The sequence below is a fragment of the Carassius carassius genome, chromosome 44 (assembly GCF_963082965.1).
Source record: "Carassius carassius chromosome 44, fCarCar2.1, whole genome shotgun sequence".
NCBI classification, from domain to species: domain Eukaryota; kingdom Metazoa; phylum Chordata; class Actinopteri; order Cypriniformes; family Cyprinidae; genus Carassius; species Carassius carassius.
The window spans coordinates 6,902,426-6,908,228 of NC_081798.1; the positions used below are offsets into that span (position 1 = coordinate 6,902,426).

At 35.7% G+C, this 5,803-nt stretch overlaps 1 long non-coding RNA gene across 2 annotated transcripts; it reads right to left on the reverse strand.

The window, feature by feature from the left end:
- Positions 1–521: 521 nt before the first annotated feature.
- LOC132126529 (uncharacterized) lies at positions 522–4,849 on the reverse strand. 2 transcript variants are annotated; one of them, XR_009427413.1, is made up of 4 exons: positions 4,626–4,849; positions 4,196–4,256; positions 3,539–3,613; positions 522–2,700 (listed from the first exon to the last, which is right to left on the reverse strand). It is a non-coding gene; the product is annotated as an uncharacterized LOC132126529 (long non-coding RNA). The 2 variants fall into 2 exon arrangements; XR_009427412.1 differs by having other exon boundaries at positions 4,590–4,849.
- Between the last annotated feature and the right edge of the window lie 954 nt (positions 4,850–5,803).

Sequence of the window (5,803 nt, forward strand, 5' to 3'; positions counted from 1 at the left end):
CTTCTAAAATATTTGAAAATTATTTGTCCGCTAAATTAAAATGGTGTAACCAACATGAAGAAAGCTCTTTTGGTGACAAGAAAGCCATTAGAATGAATGTATATATATATATATATATATATATATATATATATATATGTATATATATATATATATATATATATGTATATATATATATATATGTATATATATATATATATATATATGTATATATATATATATATATATATATATATATATGTATATATATATATATATATATATATATGTATATATATATATATATATATATATGTATATATGTATATATATATATAGGCCTACAAAAAAAAACTTTTTTTCAATTCTTGTCACTTGTCTTAAAAACAAAGACCTTGGAATACATACACACGTTTTAATGATTTCAGACATCCTCGTTTACATGTGGATTTTTGAAATCGTTTCACATTCAAAAAGATAAATGAAACATTCACATTCACACATTAATTCACATTCACATTCACATTCCTAAATGAGTGGGATCAGGCATTACCCATGCTGGGCCTTGAGTGGCAGGCAGCGGTGCCCCTTTCGCTGCGTTCGGTCTGCACGTCAAGGGCACGCTCAGAGAAGGAGCTTTATTGCTCTAAGGTGTTGAGGCAGCCGCATGGTAGTGGAGTGCAGGGACTCTGCCTCGCCGGAATTACATCAATGTCAGTCTCGGGTATGACCTCCATTCAGAAGCAGTCTTGAGGGCTTCAGGCCATGCAGCTGAAGGGGACCTTCTGTCCTCTCGTCCAACTCTTTACCCACAATGTCTTAAAAGAGACGAAGGTCTGACCTCAAAACAATCTGTTCCACATTCAACAATCTCAGCGCCCCATTATATAAATATGAATGCAAGTGACGCATTGTGTTGGGAAATAAGGGATATTTGCCAAAGAAAACTGCTAAATGAAATCTAAGGCATATCAGTAGATCTGCAATAGTTATCTGTTTAAATTGCTGTATTGCTTCTATTGAGGAGTGACCTGTAATCAGTCTCATTGTTTGTCAGGATCAGTAAATCTGGGATGTCCGGTGCTAATCTTTTGACCCAGGATGCCCTTTCAGGACAATCTCCACTCCGTTTCCCAATGGATGGGTCTTAATTAACTCAGACCAAAAACCCTGCTTGTTAAGCTGGTACTCTCTTCAATAAACCAAGTTTGAAAGCAAGGGATTTGATATAAAGCGATGTGTCACTCAGTGATCCCTTAGGCTGTGATTTTATGCCCAGTCTGTGGTGGGTTTCTGAACAAAATATAGTCCAATCTATGGTTCCACCAAGAAGCTTGAACATCCATGGAAACTTTGCATTGTTCTTTTTAGTGGAAAAAGATTCCAAAAGTTCTTCACACTAAGAAACCCCCATTGATGAGAAAATCTTTAGAACCTTTTTTTTAATAGTGTAAAACATATAAATACATGACTACACACAAACATTTACACAAACAAGTATTGCACACTCAAACTACTGCCACAAATGTTGGGATGGAGTGGATGTTTTGACTACTTGGATTAATGGGTTCCAATTAAATAAATGGGGAAAATAACAATATTGAAACCCAAAATCAATAAAAAACAGAATGACATATAAGTTATCCAGAACAAAAACACAACAGGAGTCCCCTAATGACCAGCACTACTGCTGGAATAATAGTTTCAAGAATGGAGAGAATTCCCCAACAGGCTCCCAAGCAAAAGCTATTTGTGTTTAAGTGCACTACATTTACAAAGATCTTTAGTTGTGAAAAGCTCCTTTGAGAGCAATGGGTGGTATGTTTCTGATGGAAGACAAGCTTGTTTCACTAAGGGAAATTTTTTATATTGGTACCGTTCCTGAGGTCTGATGATCAAACATTAATGAAAATACTCAAAAATGTCATTATCTTTATTTAGTAATTTTACTATTAATCAATCAAAGTGCCATAATCCTCAACATAATCAGGCTTTCTTGTAACAGCAACTATGCCATTTTTACAGACACAAGTTATTCAGTTACAAACAACTTTGTTCTATAATCTTACGATAGTGTTCTGAAGGTCTGGCTGATGGCCAGGTGTCTGAAGCCCAGAGCTGATCTACAACATTTGGCCTTGGCCTGTGCTCTGACAGCCTCAGTTGGCAGTGGTATCCGTAGCCAAACCACCTCAGGGCTTTCCCTATTAGAATACATAATGCAGATCTAGTCATTTGGAAGGGCTCCAGATCGTGCTCTTCAAAAGCCTTTTAGATAATTTGCTGTCATGCCCTCCACCCACACCCAGAATTCTCCACCCCTCCACAGCCAACCTACCCCCCTGCCAATTTGGAAGCCTCGACTGGTGCCCTGACCTCAGGGGCAGGAGTCACAGCTGAGGAGGAAGGGCAGCTGCCAACCACCACCACTTCAACCATGACCATCCAGATGATCGCGTTTGTCAAGCCGCCACTCCGTGTCACCCTGAACTGGTTTGATCATCCAATTAGGCTAGGTCACGGTCTGCAATCTCTCCGTCCATGGAGGGACGATAGACAAGACAGAGAACGAGTACGAAAAAAAAATATCAGGATTAAACAGTATATTTACTCAAAAGTGTAAAAAAAAAAAAAAATGTATTTATATGTTTGTTATATATACCCAGTTAGATACAAGATACTTTAGAGCTTCTTTCATGCCTGGATTCCAAAACCACCAGTCTAAATATGAGAAAACACTAGTTAAACAACAAACCTAATCAAAGAACAAATCAAATGCGTCATTTTCAGAGTTACAGACAACTTAACTCTCAACACTCCCAAAGTGGCTGACCAACAGAGACAACACAAGAGCAATTATCACATGGACAGTCCAAGTGCTCTGAGAGCCTTTGTGTGATGGCAGTCATGACCTGATTGTTGTTGAGGGTTCAGGTAGGAGGCAATGAGGTTTAGTTATCCAACACAAATTTGCATTTGTGCATCTTGAGACTGGATTTTTGATTTAAGCGGGACATCAGAAAATGTTCTTGACAATACTTGTAATGCTTAGCAGTGCATAATGCAACTTAGATACAGCTTCTGTTACGTAAATTTGGAGGTAAATAGTGGGTTAGGAAACAGAATGACAAACTCATTTTTCTTGAAAATCGATAATCCTTTTTTTTGTTTACTTGTAAAAGAAAACAACTAATCTGAACAAATTTTTAAAGTAACTTCAATATTACCATTTCATTTGATTATCTAACTGCAAAAATTAGTTTCATTAATTCATTGTAAATCACAGCTGATTTTAACAAGTGATTCATTCATTTATTTTTCGATACACAGAAGAATAATCAGTTGTGTAGTTACAGAAAATGTAGTCAATATTGCCCCCATGTGGATGCATTTGTCTATGCGAATGTTAATGCAATATTGAATGAACACATTCATTCTGTATTTGCATATATAATCAAATATATTTCAAATATATATCATTTATTTTTCAATACACAGAAGAAAAAGCTCTGTTGTAAAAAAATAAAAATAAAAATAAAAATCTCCCAGTCTCACTCACCGGCGGTTGCCCTTTACCAAGCAAATACTGCTCCCATTCTGGTAGTTTCCGTTCAACTGAAGCCCAATAATGAGTCTATGACAGGGCAACAAAAGATGTTAAAAAAACTTGTTAAAGGAGAAAATAACTCATAAATATTTACTTCTGTATCATATTTTAAATAGATCATCGGATGCCCATTTTCCACAAGTTGAAATTATTCTTTAGTGTCTTAATGAAAAGTCTATACTTTAAATTTCTCAATGGTAGTGTAAAAAAACCCCACCCTTTTTACCCTGTCACAATCATGGGTTGATCATTATAGTGTGGATGTGTACACACACTTCTAAAACATATTTATGTTCAAACAACAAAGTGAATTTTGCATCCGATGAACCCTTTAAATATTAAGCAGGAAAAACATTTCATGCTGGTATCTGCATTTAAACTACAGCAGCTGTCCTATTGTATTTTAAAAACACATGTCATTTCATTCACTTTATAACTGTACCTTTTCAATTTATTATGATGGCCATGGTGGGCACACAGTTTCTTGGGAAAAGAAGCCATTGACATCATATACACATGCAAAAAATACTTCAAATGCAACATTTACTATTGCATGTGTTCAAAAATGAAACACTGTGCAAGTTTTATTTCATGAGATGTAACTAATACCTCAAGGTTAATAATATCTGGGTGAAGCAGCTGTCTAGATTTTTTCAGCATTCTGTAAATCCTACAACAGAAATACACATAAATACAAACAATTATATTATAATACAATGTTTTATATCTAGAAAGATAGATAGATAGATAGATAGATAGATAGATAGATAGATAGATAGATAGATAGATAGATAGATAGATAGATAGATAGATAGATAGAATACTGAAATTAGTCAAAGTAATACACACAATAAAAAACAAAAACATCTTAAAGACTGATCTGTATGCATTAAAAATATTCTATGTTCATTTGACTATAATAAATAAAGCAAAAACCTTTTTAATGGTCTGTGAAGCACCTAGTTTGGAATACATAATTGTATCATATAAATATAGCACGCACAGTGTATGTACAACACAGAGCACACATTAGAGAAACTTCAAGTATCTGAGCATTCTTCTCCTTCGCTGCATGAGACATCAGACACTGCTGTTTTTTTCTTGGCCTTCTGCTGTTCATAATGCGCTTCCATCTGCTGCAGCAGTAATGCTCTTTCCCCGAGTCTACATGAGAAAAATTACATTCATTAAGCCGTTTAGATTCATAACAAGGAATGAATCATTAAAATAGGACTAAGAGAAGCTTTTTAACCGATGAGTACAACTGAAAGACTCACATATCTTCATATTTCTGGTATGAATTCAAACTCTTCGTGTGTATGAGGCCATTTAATGTAGTTTCAAAGACATTGAAAGGAAATTCAAACTCTGTAACTCTGTAAAATGTATCAAAAGCTCGCTAGTTTATACATTCATGCTGTTACAACAACCGGAAGCAAAGCTCCAAACTGAAGCCTGAATTTGACTGACTGAATTTCCTCACCTGACAGAATCTTCTTGGGGCCCCAGACAAACTATTCATTCGGCTTGAAGTGCTTAAAGGCTTAGTTCACCGAAAAATGAAAATTATGTCATTAATGACTCACCCTCATGTTGTTCCAAATCCGTAAGACCTCCGTTCATCTTCAGAACACAGTTTAAGATATTTTAGATTTAGTCCGAGAGCTCTCAGTCCCTCCATTGAAACTGTGTGAATGGTGTACTGTCCATGTCCAGAAAGGTAAGAAAAGTAGTCCATGTGACATCATAGGGTCAGTTAGAATTTTTTTAAAGCATCAAAAATACATTTTGGTCCAAAAATAGCAAAAACTATGACTTTATTCAGCATTGTCTTCTCCTCCGTGTCTGTTGTGAGAGAGTTCAAAACAAAGCAGTTTAGTGATATCCGGTTCGCGAACGAATCACTTGATGTAACCGGATCTTCTCGAACCAGTTCACCAAATCAAACTGAATCGTTTGAAACGGTTTGTGTCTCCAATAAGCATTAATCCACAAATGACTTAAGTTGTTAACTTTTTTAATGTGGCTGACACTCCCTCTAAGTTCAAGCAAACCAATATCCCGGAGTAAATCATTTACTCAAACACTACACTGACTGAACTGCTGTGAAGAGAGAACTGAAGATGGACACCGAGCCGAGCCAGATAACATCTCTCTGATTTTTCCAAAACAGCAAACATAAAGTAATCTAGTACACTTTGTATTAGACTTTGAAGG